An 18,838-nucleotide genomic window follows, 5' to 3' on the forward strand; every position below is an offset into this window, starting at 1 on the left:
GATACTTTGCAAATTATGTGTGTAAGCAAGTTATATTGCCTATGAATTTTATTTCAATATGGTAAAAGGAAAACTACAAATAATATTTTATCAAGAGATCTTATTGATTAATGTACATTAACAGCAATTGTTTTATAGTACAAGAATTTCAAACTAAAGAGCTAAAATACTCCTTTTCATGTCAAGATTTATCCATCAAATGACATTGGAAAAGAGATAAGGTAAAGAACAAGATTATCCACAAAGAAATTCATGAGGATTATCATTGTGACAAGTTCCTATTACATATTCATAAAACATATATGAAGAAATTGAGCTATACATCACATAATTCCACTTATATGACATTCTGGAAAAGACAAAACTATGGAGACAGTAAAAAGATCAGTGGTTGCCAGGGAGGGAGGTGGGGTAGGGTGAAAGGGACAAATAGGAGCACAGAGGATATTTAGGGTAATGAAAATACTCTGTATGATACGATGATGGATATATGCCATTATACATTTGTCCAAACCCATAGAATGTACAACACCAAGAGTGAATCCTAAAGTAAACATAGACTTTGAGTGATCATGACGTGTCAATGTTCTATGTGAGTTCATAAATAATAACAAACATACCACTCTGGCAGAGGATGTTGATAATGGGGGAGGCTGTGCCTATGTGAGGGCAGGGGCTATATGGGAAATTTGTTCCTTCCTCTTAATTTTGCTGTGAACCTAAAAGTGTCATAAAAAAAATAAAGTTTTTAAAACTAATAATAATTGTCAGGTGATAGTAAGTGCTAAGAAAAAAATTAAGTCCAGTAAGGATACAGAGAGTGCTCATTTATATAGATCATCATGAAAGAAAAAAAAAAGATAAACTGTTAATAGAAATGCAATAAACAACATTTTATTACATTAGTTTTACATTTATAGAATTTAGATCCCAAATTTTAGGGTTTTTAAAATTATACATATTTTAATTATAAAAATAATTTCAAATTTTCTTTACAAAATAAACAACATTTCATAAAAACTGTTGTCCCAATTCCAAAGAAAGCAACAAAGACCATATTTATGTATGTTCTCCAGGTCTTTTTTAAAATATGCATATGTGTTAATTTAACACATTATAAAATTTTATACCTTACATTTTTTCTTTGTTATCATTTTTCTGCTACATTTCACAATGTTCCTAACAATCATTTTTGGCATTTCATAATATATTATTGAAGACATAAATTATAATTTACTTAAATATTGCTCTACTATTAAACCCTTATATTGCTTTCAGTATGCATGGTTTTAAGTAACAGTGCCATAAATATTTTCAAGCACTTGTATTTTCTCCATATTTCAGATGACTTTATTACACTAGCATCCAAGAAGAAGAAGTAAGATTATGGGTCAGAGAGATTTAAAGAAAACTTTTGCAGCTCTTGGTAAATATTTTGCCCAAATAGATTGTACCAATATAATGCCATAATCGATATAATTACTATCTCAGCACTATTTTCTGACATTTGAAGTTTATTATTTTAATTGAAAGATCTTACAAAAATGAATAGGATATAGAAATTTCCCTTAAGGAATTCATAACATAAGGGGAGAAACAGATGCATAAATAATCATAATGCACTGGGATACATGGTCTGATGGAAATTATTGATTTATAACAATATTACTGCATATATAGGCATATGTATGTGTTTTTTCCTTCACATTCTATTTCCCATTGTCTATTTAAATATATGGCTTCCTAGATCTTCTTAAGTATTACAAATAACGTTTGTCTTCCAAGTGGTGGGATTTCAAGCTAGGGTGTATTTCATCTGAGAAATTGCTTACCAATGATCATCACTTTCTTGTTTTGATTCTGAAATTTCAATATAATATAGTAAATTAGTAAAACATATCATATTAAAGTTGGCAAAGTAGATTTATTTGTTCATTTATTAATGAAACATTGTCATTTACCTTCCAAAATCAGGATGGCCAAAGGGCAAAGAACTACATGAAATTGCCGATATTTGATTTTATAATATTTGATTTTGTAAAGACCTACACAGGTGCAATTTCATTAGTTCAACATAATATATAAATGTATATAAATGTGCATGTATATTTTTTCTTTGGTTTTGAAGTTTGATGTCAGACACACATTTTGACAGAGGAGAGTAAGGTTGCAGAGTGTCAGAGGAGATTATTTGTGTTGATCTCTAAGAGATGTGCAGGAGTTCAGCAAATAGAGAGACCAGATTCCAAACAAGGAATTCAGAATGAGCAAACCCACGAAAGCATGACAGAATGTGGCATGGCCAGGAAATAATAAGTGTCTAGCTTGTCTAGTATGCAGTTCTTGCAGGGAGGAAGGGAAGGTGGCTGGAGGTAAAAAAAATAGCATTCTTTTGGGCCTAAGGACTTGAACTAATTCACAGCAGTGTCCTAATAATTATCAGTTCTCATTTGAGTATAAATTAACATTCTAAAAGGAGTATGTTCTAAAAAAGAGCATCAACGGTTTAGATATACAGATACGCTTACTCTTTCACTTCACAGCCCAAAACTTCTATACTTTATAGTTCTTCTGTTAACTTACATGATTTTTTCTCCCTTCACTAACAAACTGTCATCCATCACTTATCATTTCAACCTTTAAAAGTTTTTCTAATACATCATACCACTCTCATCTCATTTATTAACCAGCAGGAGGTTGAAGCATCCTATAACAAAGCATACTAAGAACATGTCTAAAGCACATTCATTGATATAATCCATGAATGACAGCCTTTAGAATAAAAATGTGAGGTTTAGTACTGGGACTTTGTGAATATAACTTTGACTTCTTAGTGGCCTTATTTGCTTAGCTGACATTTGGGATTAGGTTCCACAGTCAAGACGGTCAAGAGGCTAAATGTTTGATAATCTAGGGTATGATATTTACCTACTGTACTGAGTCATTCAAAATTCATGAATCTAATCTCCCAGAGTCCAGTATAATAACATGTCAGCTATACGAACTATTTTGCTTCTGGGCACTGAAGTCTGTGATTAGTACAAAGAGTGTAAATGTCCACCTAGATGTAAACATACAAAAACGGGAAGGCACCTCTTCCATTGAACCAACCACAGGAGACTGAATGCCTGGCACTGACATTCAAAGAGTGAACTTTCCTATTATTCCTACTCATCACTGTCTTTTATCCTTTGATCAGGCTGAGTTTGGAACATGAATGCACCTAATAAATAAATATAATTCCACTGAGCTGAATTTGATATCATTTGCCAACACCTATGGTAAATGCAAATTTCATAATTAAAACAGAATTACTATCATAAGTAGATTTGCCTAAAGGAATACCAAAAAACACAAATTTACTGACACAACGTTAATATATTTTGAACTGGCCAAGTTCTTCAAACTTGGTAAAATCTGATCCTACAACTGTAAAGGCAAATCTAAGTGAACAGGGAAGTCTGTGTTGGTTTGCTATGCTTATGACTTTTTTTAACTTGCTCTTTGCAGTTCAATACAGTTACATGGAGAGATGCAGAAGAATAATGAAGGCAACTAATGCCAGAAAACTTTAGAAAACATTCTTTCATGATAAATCAACTGCAGTATATGCCAAAACTGATCCTTGAAGCTCTCAAATATGCAGCCTTTTGGAGTAGTTTAATATATAACATATCCCATTGATTTCCCTTGGTGAGAAGAGTGGAGTTTTCCAGCTGTACATTTTGTTAAACCTAACAAATAAGGTTGGTTTTTTTATGCTTGAAAGCAGTCTTGCAACATTTTCTTCAGCCAAATCCGTAGTTATCTTTTATCCAACTGCTATTATTAATTAACCATTATTAAGATCCCACTGCAAACTAGGTGTTATCCGTCCACTTGCCAAGCAGTCAAATCCATTTGGTGCTGAAAGTTTTTGCCTTGATGATAAATAAGTGTCAAGAGCATTTTTCTCTAGTATCAATGGAAATTAAATGGACTGAAAAAGCGTTTATATCCATAATCACACATTGACATAATACACAAAGAAAACTAAGATTATTATTAAGCATAAATTACATAAGGTCATGAAGATGTCCACTTCTCACAGTGCCTAAAATTACTCCCCAGTAGCAACTTTGCATAGTAGGTGACTGGATGTAGCAGAGGACTATAGAGGTCACAGTCATATTCCAGCTTATTGAAAAGAGAAGCCATACCAATGTCAGGCTGATGCCTTAATAGACCAAAGAACTAAAGGAGGAAATGCAGCCCTGAGCCCAAAACCTTATGGAAGAAGTTTAAAAGAAATTTTTTAAATAAATTCCCAGTAAATATAGTAGATTAAACATACATGTTTACCTCTGCTTAATACCAAAATCATACTAAACAGAGAATTGAGAAATTCTAAAAATGGAGAAGACCACAAGGTAAAAAAAAAAAAAAAAGAAAGAAAGAAAAGAATGGGAGATAAGAAAATAGCAAACAAGTGACAGAAAAAAGTTTGGAGTTGAAAAGCTAATGAGTAAGTGTTACCTAATTTAGCCAATCTAAGAAAGTCTAAGGAAGAAGGATGCTAATGTATACTGCGGCAACCTCTGGAAGCATCAGGTGTTCTGAAGTATGTGGGTTGGGTATAACACCAAGAAGACTGGTTTAAAAATCAAAAAGATCCCCAAACCCTTTGACTATCCTGCAAAAACCAGGTGGCTATCCCTCTGCTACACTGTCTGAAAAGGTGAGATGTACTCTATGGAGAGGTTGATCTAGGGAAGCTCCGAGCTAAAGGACAATGGAGCCAGAATCAAAGAAGAAATGTCAAACTAAAAACAGAGGGATTAATTAAAAGTTAATATACTAAATAGTGAAAGGATGAGTGCCTTTATACTCCCAAGGCAGGAAATTTGAAGATTCAAAAAATATGGGCAACCCAAGGGAAGAAAATCACAGACGCAAACATTTGAGAGTTCCTCATTGAAAGAATTAGGTATCCACTTGATAGCCCTACAATTAAGCAAACCAGCAGATGCACTAAAACACATAGCTTCCAATAAGCTTTTAAATGTCCCATCCTTAAATATAAATGGACAGCCTACAATGACTAGATATTTAAGGATACATCCATCTTGGAAGAGATTCACCAAAATAACGAAATCAAGATGCTGCAGAAAGCAGAAGAAAAATTATTTTCTCAAAACTTAATTAAGATCTTCAAATAAGATACTGCATCCATGAAATGAAAGGTAGGTTTTTTGCTATAAAAATGTTTTTAAATATTCACATAATCAGAAAGAACTATTAAAAATGTTTAAATGTGATAGTATAATTGTAAAAATTCAAGATAAGCTTTGTAAAATATAGTAGAGGAAATCTTTCAGAAATTAGAACAAAAGGCAAAGAGACAGAAAATAGGATTGGAAAGATTTTTTTAGATAGCTATTCCACTAAAGATACCCTAGATTAAGCTAATTAGTATTCTAAAAAAGAAAACAGAGACCACACAGGATGGTGGAGAATTGCAGGAAATAATTTTTCAGATTGAAATGTTCAGGAATCATAAAAGCATTGAAAATCTCAAGAGCAGTAGTAGAAATTAGAAAAAAATTATTTTGAGGGAAAAATAATATTCATTCTAAAGTATCGATCAAGTGCGAGGATAGATCTAAAGGCATTTTCAGACATACAAGATCTGAAATGCATCCTCTCCATATAACCTTTCTTAAAAAGATATATGCTTCATCATAAGGAAGGAGTAAAACAAGAAAGAGGAAAACATAGGCTCTAATAGACAAGAAATCCAACATATAGGAGAAAAGAAAGAAAATTCCAAGGTTGAAGGTAAAGAGAGATGCCAGGACAACAGCTATATAAGGCCTGAAAAGCAGCTAGTCCAGTTTGGAGCAAGAGATTGAAGGTTCAATGAAGGAGGGGGAAGAAGTGGGATATATAACAAAGAAAAAGAAATGAAAGTGAGTTATCTCATATACTTCATTAGATTAGCATCTAGACAGTTGAGAAACAGACACACCTATTTGAAAGCTTAATATAAGACAATCAGCATTGTAAATTAGAGGGGAAATTCAGTATTATGCAATAAATGATGCTGGGACCGTTGTTTATTTGTATAAAAAAGAAATTAACCCTTATCTAATATGAGACCAAAGTGTAGACTCCATCCAGGTTATAGACTTAACAGTAAATAACAAAATTTTAAAATGTTATAAGAAAACATAGGACATTATCTTTATGATATAAGGATAAGGTAGGATGTCTTCAAAAAAGTGCTTTTGGAAGAACATTACAAACGTGATTGCACTAAAATTTAAACTTTTATTTATTAAAAGATTCTTTACAGACAATGAATGAATATCCTGCTGTCTTGGGTTCTGTTAAAAAGAGTTTGCAGTTTACAGGGTAATGTAGAAAACTAAGCCAACCAAAAACTGAGGAAATTTATTAAGTTCAGGAAAAACAAATGATATACAGAAAGAGTGATCATAATATAATGTATGGTTTATATACGTATATTTAGAATTGTACTAATCTTAACACTAAATATTGATTTACTTCAAAATCATGATATAAATATATTGAGAGGTTGGGGGAAGGGATATGTGTAGAGAAAACATCAAAACCAAGTCCTCTCTTCCATAACAGGAAATTAAAAATAAAAAGTGACAATAACAGCTAACACACTTAGTCTTCACAGTTTACATGTATTACTTTAGTTTTCCCAACATCCCTATGAAGTAGGTGCTATTATATTCATATTGCACTTAATATTTAGAAATATGAAGTAATGGTCAGAGAAAAAGTTCAAAATACTTGCCCTTTCACAGCCAGCCTAAGTCATGCAAAGTAGCAAAGAAGGAGGATTCTGATTTATGTTTCATATAGTAGTACCTGATTTTTTTTACCAAATATGTACTTTGATTAAAAAACAAATTTAAATCAACTGAAAAACAAAATAAACTTGAGAACTCTTTTACCAAGTATGTTGTTCTTGTTTCTTACCTATGGTAACGTAAGTAACCTAAGTAAAAGAAGAAATTTTTATTCTAGACTTGATTTCCATTTGCTAGTCTGATATAACATGGTACTCTGTGCCTCAGATCTCCTTCACAATGGTCCTTAATTCTTTGCTACAAATTTATTCTCAACCACTAACACTGTAGCCAGAGTTCAGTTCTTGGTCTTCTGACCTCTTGTCATCTTTATACATACTCACTCCCTATGCGTAGTTATGCATATAGAGAATAGGAAAATGATCTCTGATATTGAAAGGGAGATAGATTAGAGATAGGGAGGGGAAGAAGACCAAGTTAACACTTGTCCTATAAATATGTAAGTTAAGTGATACCAAAAGAGAGAAATAACTATGCCACACAATGAAAGAATAAAGGCTTATCTTCTACTAAGAGGAAAAAATAACTGTGCAGCAAAAAAGAAACATTGAAAGATTATATTTGGGGAAGTTTTTATGACGAGTTTGTCACCATGAAAGGCTGTAACAGACCATTTAAGAGCTTGAAGTTTTACTTAAAGTCCAACAAATTAGACAAAGATTTCTATTTTTATAATCAACATTACGCATTTTTCCCTCAAAGGAGCTTTTGGATGGCTAAGAAACTTTAAAGACAAAAAAATAGAGTAGTATTGATAGAATTGAAAGGTCAATTTTCACCAACAAAGGTAAGTTATATTCCTGATTCCCTAGTGGGATGTCAGATTTAGGTAAAGCCACATAAATATTTATCCGATTTTTCATTGGGAGAAGAAACATTAAATAAAACATATTACCCTCATCAGAACACCTGTTAATGCATAAGAAGCTATCTAAAATCACAACAAACATGCTGGGAAGAATTTCAACACTGGCTCACTAAAAAATGTTGGGTAGAATTACTGTGCATTGATTTCAGGCAGTCATGTACTGGTTTGCTCATAAAGGAGAATAAGCTGTTGTGGGATTTTGTTCAAAGAGCATGTTTTAACTAGTCCTGCAGACACTGATATTTCCTCAGCATCTACAAAAACACCTGTGTGTAGAATAAAGGTTGCTTTCCAACCGTTGGTTGAATAATTCTAATATGCCCAACAGAAAAGTTGGATAGGAGCATACCCTGTGGGCTTACAATTTAAATTGTTCCAAGAGGCAACTAGAATATTCCAAGTCCTTCTGAAAGCCAGGAGCCGTGCACCTGCATGATTCCCCACAGTTCGTCCTGCAGCCCTGAGATCAGCAAATGACAGCTAAAAGGAGCACCAAAGAGTCCAACAGGAGAGCATCAATTTACAGCTCCATTCAATGAGGAAACACTCATCATTAAAGAGGACATCTTAAATGACTGCTTAGCATGCCTCTGTCCTCAAGATATAGCTGCAGTCTGATTCTCCTCAATGCACTGCTGGTCATCTCCAAGAGGGCTGAGTTAGTGATGTTTCATGCAAAGTTGACATGGTCTTTCAGGTTGGCTCTCTTCTATGTTCCAAGGCTACATGAGTGAGAAGATCAAATTCACTTTAAAGGAAACCAGATTCTAAGGAATGGGCTCATGATAACTTAGGCAATACGAAGTGGATTTGTCAACCAGAAGACCTATCATTTTACAATCAATCGATACCCACTGGATTAACCATATAAGTCAGTCAGATAATCAAAGTTTCACCTTCCTAGAATGAAGATACTTGAAAAGTCTAATTCATAATCAGACTTCTGCTTAATGACAATCAATTCAGGGTAAACTGAAATGAAGGATATTTTTGATTCTGCCTTACTCACTCCAGGGAGTGTAAGTGCTGGAGCAACCAGGGTGTTCATCTCAGTGGCTCAGGTTATCTCTTCCTTGTGTAATAGTGAACATACAGTGGCATATTTTTACTTTCCATCACCTTTATCTTGATAAATAAAGGTCGTATATAATCTGCTTATACTTACTATTACAACATCTTTCTTCTTTCAGTAATCTTACTCAGTTAATACCAACATCCAAGTTCAAGAATTCTCTCAGACAGGTTCCACCTCAGGGTGAAGACTTTCTGGTAAAATGTAGGACAATGGTTTACTATTTCCTAGGGCTAGTTGTAGAGTTACAGCCAACTGTCACCAGTGAATAGTTTCCAAATTTATAAAAATCCTTTTTTGGTAACTCCTCTTCTAATACTTGCCTGTTTCTCTTTTTCCCAAACATTTAATATTCATCTAGGAAAGTATGACAGATTGCAGAGGTTTGGTGGGTTCTCTCTCCTTGTCTCCTTTGATAGATAGAGAGAGAGAAATACAGATGTTAGGAAAGGAAACTTTTCCCTTAATTCTCAGGTAGAATTCTTACATTTCCTCAGTCAGAACTGGGTTATATGTTCATTGTAGAACAGTCATTGTCAGGGAAGAATGACATTCCCATAACTGGCTCAAACCAATCTCCCTCGGTTGCTAGAAAAGGAAACTACCTTCCTAAGCACATTACTACTTGCCCAGGATCTGAACAAATATGGGTTCTCTGTCAAGGAAGAAGGGCTAGAGATGGCCATTCAATAGGTAACAAAACAGTGACTGCCACTAGCACCTCGCTGTCAATAAAGCATTTCTGAAAGCCCAGGTAATCCAAACTATCTTTAGCACAAAGGCTCTTTCCTCACTATGAACATTCTGCAAAGTCTATGCTTTTACAGTTCAGTTCTTGGGTTTGTATTTCCATTTTCACATGAGTTAATTACCACTTCCAAGTGATTGTAAAAATTGGTGGTTATAGATGGTTGCTGTTAATATCTAATTTTCCCAAGCCTCCCTCCACAGTAATTCAGCCATCCCTGGAGTCCTTTTTGAAGTGAATATCCAATATGACAACTGATGGGTTAACCACATAAGTAACAACCCTCAAATGAGAATAATGAAACTCTGGGGATATTCAGTTGAGGTATGTTTATGATGGTGTGTAACACTGGGGAGAGTAGAACTAGAAACTAAAGAAAAATGTCTGCAAATATTTTCCATTTTTAAAACACAAATGGAAAACACTTTAATACTCACTGACAATAAAAAGGTAAAAAAAAGATTTAATTGCCATTTTCAAAGAATACACAGTTTTGGGGATAAAGTGAAGCATGCACTATTAATTATAATACACTACGAAAACTGCTGCAATTGAAGTAGAAATAAAGCGTTACTTGTGAGACTGGCCCAGTGGTGTAGTGACTAACTTCATGTGCTCCACTTTAGCAGCCTGGGGTTTGCAAGTTCAGATCCTGGCTGTGGACTTCACACCACTTGTCAAGCCATGCTGTGGCAGCATCCCACATACAAAATAGAGGAAGACTGGCACAGATGTTAGCTCAGGGACAACCTTCCTCAAACAAAAAGAGCAAGATTGGCACAGATGTTAGCTCAGGGCCAATTTTCCTCACAAAAAAAGGGAAAAAAAAAAGAAATGCATTTCCAATTGAAAAAAGCTGATTTTAGGGAAAAAAAGTGTTATGTGAACACAGACAAGGCAATGGCTAGAAAAACAGGGAGTGACTGGTAAGAAATCAACAGACAAAAAAGAGTTGTTTTGATTCAATTTAATGCTAAAGTAGAAAAAGTAGTAAAGTAGAAAAGAAAACAACGTGAGTGGCAAGACGTTGTATCAAGATCAGTATAGGAAATAGGGAAATTAGATCTGGGATGTAGGAGGGAATTTTTTCTTCAAAGACTACAGAGGAACAAATTGTTTATAACACAAAAATGCTGTAATATTAGATTTATCAAGAAGCATAATAATATATTCACATTCAAAAATGTTTATTTACACACCAACTCTGTGCTAAAATTATGGTAGGTACTAGGGATGCAACAATGGGCAAAAGAGACATGGTCCTGCCCTCATGGAAGTTATAGCCTAGCAAGGAAGTCAGATCTTGTTGCTAGTGCTGTGGAGTTCATTCCAACTCCAAGAAACACTGTGGACAGCAGAGCAGAATCCTGCCCGGTCTTTTTGCACCATCCTCTCACCTTCTGGCGCTATATCAGACAATGTTCTGCTGCTATTCATACGGTTTTCATGGTCAATTTCTTTGGAGGTCAGGGGTCAGGTCCTTCTTCCTAGTCTGTCTCAGTCTGGAAGCTCTGCTTAAACCTGTCCACCTTGGATGACCCTGCTGCTCATATTGGAAATACCAATGGCATAGCCTTCAGCATCACAGCAACACACAGCCTCCACAGTATGGCAACCAGTAGTTGGGTGATGTGGTTCCCTGACTGGGAAATGAACCAGACCACACCAAATCTTAACCACTAGACCACCAGGGCAGGCCAGTCAGACCTTTCCTAAGCAATAATAATGAAGTGTGACAAGCATTGTTAGATGGTAAATCGGTTAGGACTCTTTCAGCTGCCAGTGAGGAAAACATACATACTCAATCACAACCTGGCTTAAACAATAAAAAAATGGATTGGCTCATACAACTAAAAATGTCAGGCATACACTTACCTTCAAGCAATTTTTGATGCAGAGGTCTAAATGATGTCACCCAAAACTGGTTTCTTCCTCATCATCATTTGGCTCCCTTCTCTGTGTTGGTTGCATTATCCAACTGGCTCTAACCTTATGGGGACCACACATTTAAAGGAATTATCCTCTCACATCTTCACAGAAACAGCAGAAAAAGAGAGCCACTTTTCTAATAGTTCCCTGAGAGCTCTGAGATTCACTCTGATTGTATCAACTTTGATCATATACTCACTCAGAGCCAATGATCATAACCTGGGAAATGTGATATGCTGATTGTCTAGGCCAATATTTATGGCAACTATCTCATGGAAACCGCTACCACATTATGTTAGATTCAGCCAAAGTACCCACAATTATTTTTGTTAGACCTAGACTTAGATATCGATGTGTCAGTGTTGTTATTGAGCATTGTAAAAGGGTATGAATACCTTCCTGAACCTGTTCTTCTTCCCTTGGTAACAGTGATGCATCTTATTGGAAATTTATTGACAACTGCTATCTTTTTCCTTCTTTCTCACCTTTGAACCTCAAACCACAAGAGTTTAAATGAAGCATTCTACAGTCAAAATGCTGTTACACAAGAACTGGGTTCTTCACCAAAGCAGATAATTAATATTTAACATAAAGTATTGTTTAAATATTTTAAGTTTGTTATATTTTGTGGCACCAAGTATTTTTAGAACCTTATGCCTGCCATGTGCCCTCTAACTGGACAAGTGTGAAAGCCACCATGTAACCCAAAGACATGACATTTATTTTTTAATATCTGTCTAAGAGGAAGGAGATGGTGATGCCATGGAAGACTAACTACAAAGGCAGATCCTTTGGGACAGAAGAAACTTTGCAGCGACCTATGTCTGAAATCATTTAAGGATCCTCAATATATATGATCAGCCCCAGATCCAATACGTATTGAATGTCAAAGACACCTGCAGAATAGAACTTGAAATTTCCTATAAATCACAGATTTTTCCAAATATTTCTGTTACATTTAGGGAGAGAGAAGACAGAGATAAGGAGAAAGGAAAGGAATTCATACAAAATAAGAAGGAAGAAAGTCAATTTTAAGCATCTTATGTCAAACACCTTGACCCAAAGTGCTTTCGGTAGCAATTTACAAACTCTAATGTGCATTAAATCTCCTGGGAAACTTATTTAAAATATAGATTCTTGAGCTCTACTCCCAGATATTCTGATTCTGTAAGTTTTGAGTGGGGCCTAATATCCTACCTTTCTAATGAGCACCTTGGGTGATTCTGATGCTAGTGCTCCAAAGATCACACTAAGAGAAAATTACTTTATGGCTAAATCAAAAACTTCTATTTCTAGTAAAATCCAAACTTTTAAAACTACCATGTATTGTAAGACTAGGGAGAGTGGATGTGTCAGTCCCATCCCAGATTCATGGGTAAATCCCACCGACTTGATCAGTTCTGTTTCATAAATACAGGCTTACATAAAACAGCATGCATAAAGAACAGTTCTTAGAGGCATACAGACAGCAGAATTGAAGATAATGATGCCCCTGAGAACAAACACTAACATCATAGATTATGGTGCACTTTTGAAGTGAGGACTGCGAGCAGGACTGTGTAAAACAAAGGGCTTTCATCCAGAAGGTTACTTGGAGGTGAGGGGTAGAAGTCTCTGGAACAGCCATCAATCAGCACTGTTTGCTCTATCTGTAAGCATTTTAGCAAACTTCCCTAACAAATCTTGAGTTCCAGTTGATTTCCAAAATGATTCTAGGGGATGATGGAATATATCTTGTCTGTAGAAGCAGTGACTAGTAGGGAATTGTGGTCATCCACATTTCCCCATACAGATCCAATTTCTGAGTCATTGGGTTACATCATGTAATGTGACCAGAGGAGAGAGAAAGCATAATAAGTAGTCAAACTATCGTTCATGCAAATACCTGTTCATTTTCAAATCCACTAGTAATCTAAGGAGTCTGCAGTGGCTTTATACTCTCCATTAATTTTTCTACCCAGTTTGTCCCCATAAAGCTGATTTCTGCTGGACTTGCAAAAATTTTCTGTACTGTATATTTTCACAAAGCCCAAAAAATCCATGGATAATAACCGAAAATCTAAAAGTTTACATCTCCAAAACTTATAAATCTGGCCTTATAAATATATCCCAAAGGCAGTTTTGACAGTAATTCAGATGCTCAGAAAATATAATATTTATACCTCCATGACACTATTGTGTGTGTGTGTGTGTGTGTGGTGGGTGTGTGTACATGTAGGCAGTAGTGTAATATTTCAAGTAAAAATATAAATTTGTCCCTAAGGGAAACCTCTACCTCTTTTCTTTTTCACCAACGTTAATTTATTTTAGGAGAAGAGGGCAGAATACTAAAATCAATACAGCATAGTAACTAAAGGCACAGATTTTAAGTTGAATTTGAATCCCAGCTCTGCCACTGAGATTCGGGGTAAGTTTCTTAAATCTCTGAGTATCAGTATGCACAGCTCTAACATGGACGCAAGAATACCTACCTTCCAGGATTCTGGCGAGTGCTGAAAGATACAATGTGTGTAAAGCACTTAACACAGTGACTATAACACAGCAGGTAATTAGAACGATGATGTTGATCAAATATCTACCTTGAAACCAATTCGGAAGAAAAAAACCACATTCCTTCACGGGTTTCTCGTGGAATCTTAAGAGAATCAACTCAAATGTTTCCAGAGAATATTTGAAAATTTTTTAAGTGACCTGAAAGCATCCTAAACTTCTTACACTTCACAAAACAGGGAGGTCAGGGCGGCAGAAGTCAACTTTTTACCTACCCTTAACTGCAACTCATGGTGAAGGTGTTGATTCTAAAATAGTTAGCTATATCTTAGGCTATGTTGAAAATCAGGGCATGGAACATTTCCACTGTGCGCAGCCCAGACTTGTGTGTTTGTTGGGAGAACCATAAGGCAATTGAAAACTAAATTTGCCTATAAAAGGGCAACCAGAATATTTATGAGTCTAGAAACACTACATGCCTGAGAATGCTGTTATCCAAAACTTATTCTGTTTCTCTCCTACAGTAACAAAACATTTGATTTTAACTGGGCATTTGATCACCCAGAATAAAGATTCCTTTACAAGTAAATTGACCAAATTACCTAGTTCTTCAGGTCAATAAGATATACGCAGGAGTTTCTTGAAGCAGCTTCTGAAAATTTTCCTTAAAAGGCAGCTGGTGCATGATCTTCTCTCCTTTCTTTGTCCTTCTCTCTTACCTGCTAGCTAGAATATGAACATGATGGCTAAAGGGGAAGAAGCCATTTTGGACCATGAGGTTACCTTAGAAATAGAGGCTATCACAGAAAAATAATAAGCTAGAAGAAGCCTTGAGTCCTAAATGCCCTGTAAAGCAAAGCAATGATAACATGCCTGATCTACTTACCTACCAATTTGTGCACAAGAGGGAAATCACTTCTTAATTTCTTAAAGTAATTTTTATTTTCATACTCACTGTTGAACCTTACCACAACTGTGTCAAATGAAAAGAACATTTTAGGAGAATAGATTAACCTAGATTCACATGAGCTGAATTCAAAACTAATGATTCCCTATAACAAAGAGTTAAAATTTATCCTGGAGAGTGCCATAACAGAAGTTGTGTAATGGATAATAGTAAATATGGAGACAGATCTCATTTCAATTTATGGAATATAGTTCAAAATACAAAAGCCTTTAGAAAATCGAATAATGTGGAAGTTTTCAAAGAGAATGGGGTGGCCATCTGTCAAGTTGTTGTAAAACTCTATCTTAGTTTGAGAGACTTAACTGCTACACTTCTAAAGTTACCTCAAACTCAAAACTCTGAGATTTTTATGTAACATCACTCCAGTCATCACCAATACACCAACATTATTTATTGGGCTAAATTAATTAAGAGATTATGGGAGTAAAGGATATGCAAAGTCATTGAAGGTTGACACTTGTTAAGAGAAGTTAGAAGTCAGAGAAAAAAGGAACTGTGTGTGCAAGTACAGAAAAGCAATACTGGATGCCTACAATTTCTGGCCAGTTTACTTAATCTGTAGCAATAAATATAAGTGCACATCCTTGATATTCCAAATTTTATGATTAATAATCATGATAGTATTCACCCATACATAAACTAAGCTTCCATTGATAACTCAGAAATGTCCCTATCTCCCTCTCTGATGAACTAAAGTAATGAGAACAAGATAGAGATTATAAACTCTGGACGAAAACCAAAATACTGGATGGGCAGTTTGAGAGAAGTGCTGTGACACGAGAGAACCAAATTACAGGATGAAAGACCAGGAGAGAGGCTCCGAATGAGTCTCTTGCTAAAGAGAGAAATAAACTAGCGTGTGTGCCCCATGCCAAGGAGAGAAAAGAGGGAAAGAGCAATGGTGGAACAGTGTGATTTTTCTCTCATTAACATCTCTCTTGATCTCTAAGTAATATCTTCCTACATGTTCCATATTAAACCCAGAAATAAAATTACAGTGTTGATAGAGGGAAAGCGAGTCAGAGTAGAATACATTTGTAACATGATGAACACCACAGTATAGTCTTCAAAGAATTTTAGACTGTCAAGAGTTTTTCTCTCTTCCTACTGGTAGTCATTCCAAGAGTTATCTGTGTCTCTGACAAATAATTACTCCTATTTCTGAGCACTTAGACTAAAATCTAGTGTGACCATGAAGAATAGGATATTTCAAATGCTTCAGTCTGTGCTATTACTTATCTTAAAAATATGATCTATAAGTAAAAATAAGTAAATCACCAAAACATAAGAATTATTAAGCATATATCAAAAATTGCTTTATTAATAAAATATTTCAAATAAAGTATAATAGTTACAGTACATACTGAATCATATTCTTGAAACAGCAGAAGGCTAACAAATTTCATTCGCTTTATATTAATACCAAATTTAACCATGAGGAAATACACATCACCTGGCAAATGCTGTTGCAATTAAAAGAGGTAAAGCAGGGCCCGGCCTGGTGGTGCAGTGGTTAAGTGCACACGTTCCACTTTGGCGGCCTGTGTTCACTGGTTCGGATCCTGGGTGCGGACATGGCACCGCTTGGCAAGCCATGCTGTGGCAGGCGTCCCATGTACAAAAAAGTAGAGGAAGATGGGCATGGATGTTAGCTCAGGGCCAGTCTTCCTCAGCAAAAAGAGGAGGATTGGCAGCAGTTAGCTCACAGCTAATCTTCCTCAAAAAAAAAAAAAGAGGTAAAGCAATGACTAAAAAATAAAGGACTGAAAAGTAAGGATGTGAGTTTTACTAATGAATTATGTGACTAGTAAAATGCAGTAATTTTTAAAACTGTGTAGCTTTGTTCTAAGTAATTATGACAACTGGAAGGTTTTTAATTGTTTTTATCTATCTTGCTCCCTTCTTCTCCCTCCATTATTCTATAATGCTTGAACTCATCTCATGTAGTACTCTGGAAAAAATTTTTGTTGACAACAAAAACAAAAGTTTTGTTGAATAAAAATGTGTGTGTGTCAGTAAATTTCATTAAAGTGAAATTCTAAAATTTCCTTTTGACAAGTAATCATTTGCAAAATTTACTACACATCAAAATCTAGTATACATCAGAATATACACATCAAAAAAATTTTTTAACTTAAAAAATATGTTCTGCCATATACTTATGTTCACATATAGAATAAAGGAAAGTTAACAGATATAATAATCCCCCAGCATGGTTTTCTGTTCCTCTTCACTGTCCTAACCTGCCATTCACCATCACTTGATTTAACTGAATGCCAGTGTTATCCTAGCTTAAGCACATCAACCCAGAATCTTCTCTTAGAATCCATGCTCCTGAAATTCCCAGACTTCATAACCAGCAATAGCATGAATGTGTGCATTACCCTATTTGGAGCACAAAAAAAACCTCTTTTCCTAGTTGCAACACCCAAATTCTGTATGCAATAATTTAATTTGCTTTTACGTTCCCAGTTATCCTCAAGACATTACTAATCTCAAAATTCTGAAAGAGAGATGTCCTTCCACTCTCTCTCCCCCTCTTCTCATAACTAATCCAACAAAAACAGAACCATCATAATCTTCATTTTTCCAATTTCAAATTTCTGTGAAAACAGACTTCTGTGTCACCTCCGTCTGGCTCACTGGTTCTCAATTCTTCCTAAGGAAAACCCATGATTTTTTTCCCTCTCTAAACAGTTCAAATATTACCAACATTATTCTTTCAGATATTCTGTTCTCTTTTTGTCCAAAAAATAATCTTTGTGATTTTCTAGACTTTGAAGATATCCACTTAGCATTTATTCTTCCCAACTAAAGAAGCCTAATGTTTCAGTCTGTCCTTACAGAACAATATTTTTATCCCATTTAATACTTTTAGTTCTTTTTTGTCACTTTCAACATTGTTATATATTTCTTGAGTATAACTAAATTTTCCAGTGAAAAATGAAGAAACGAACCGAGAAATGAAAAAATAATTGTTGAACTAAATTCTCATGTTTATTGTAAAACATCTTTTCCTACAGATAACTGTATATGCCTAAGGTGAAAGAAAACTTTCAAATAAGCATTCCTTCCCTTCCTCTCAGTGTTGTTATGCTGAGGGCAACAAGACAATAAATTGAATCATACATCTCTCTCTGCTTCCCCTTCATTACTGGGACCAGGAACTGGAGAATTTTAAATGTTCTACCAGAGAAGTAGAACATTGTAACATATTTTGTTAGGGCCACATACTGCCACAACCACTATCCCAGTTATTCCACTTGCTAGCTCTATAAACTTGGGAAAGTGACTTAACCTTTTTCTGCCTCAATTTCTTCACCTAAAACTTGGGATAACAATAGCATGTTGGAATTGGGTTGTTATGAAGATTAAATGAGATAATCTATATAAAATATTTACCATGGTATCTGTCATATATTAAATATAAAATAAACAGATCTCCTTACCTTTTAATCACAACGATTCTGCCCTCCTCTCACCAGGCCGTGGTGGCAACTATGAATGACACTGATGGAGTATTGGGATACTTTCTCATAAATGTGTTGTTTTGCATGCAGCTTATCCCAAAAAACTACACATCAAAATCTAGTATACATCAGAATATACACATCAAAAAAAATTTTTAAATTAAAAAATATGTTCTGCCATATACTTTGTTTGAATCCCTCAAGTTTAGAATATAGACAGCGCTTCAATTTTGAGTGCCTGATATTTTAAAGAAGGAATTAGCACATGCCATCGATGTACTTAGCACTGCTTGAGATATCTTGAAGAATGTAGCAGAAATATAACAGAGCCTGTCTTCTAGAGCTTACCTTATGCTAATATCACAAATGTATTTCCAAGCTTATAACATCAAACATACTATTAAGACACA

The 18,838-nt window shown here is 35.0% G+C and overlaps 1 long non-coding RNA gene across 1 annotated transcript in view; it reads right to left on the reverse strand.

Annotated features, from left to right (window-relative positions):
- Positions 1 to 9,150: 9,150 nt before the first annotated feature.
- Positions 9,151 to 18,838, reverse strand: part of LOC124241093 (uncharacterized) — a 43,583-nt gene continuing 33,895 nt past the window's right edge. The window contains exons 3-4 of the long non-coding RNA XR_006889098.1: positions 11,448 to 11,561; positions 9,151 to 9,234 (exon numbers count right to left, since the gene is read on the reverse strand). This is a non-coding gene — a long non-coding RNA (uncharacterized LOC124241093). The remainder of the gene's footprint in view (positions 9,235 to 11,447; positions 11,562 to 18,838) is intronic.

This window comes from Equus quagga, chromosome 6 (assembly GCF_021613505.1).
Source record: "Equus quagga isolate Etosha38 chromosome 6, UCLA_HA_Equagga_1.0, whole genome shotgun sequence".
Lineage (NCBI taxonomy): Eukaryota > Metazoa > Chordata > Mammalia > Perissodactyla > Equidae > Equus > Equus quagga.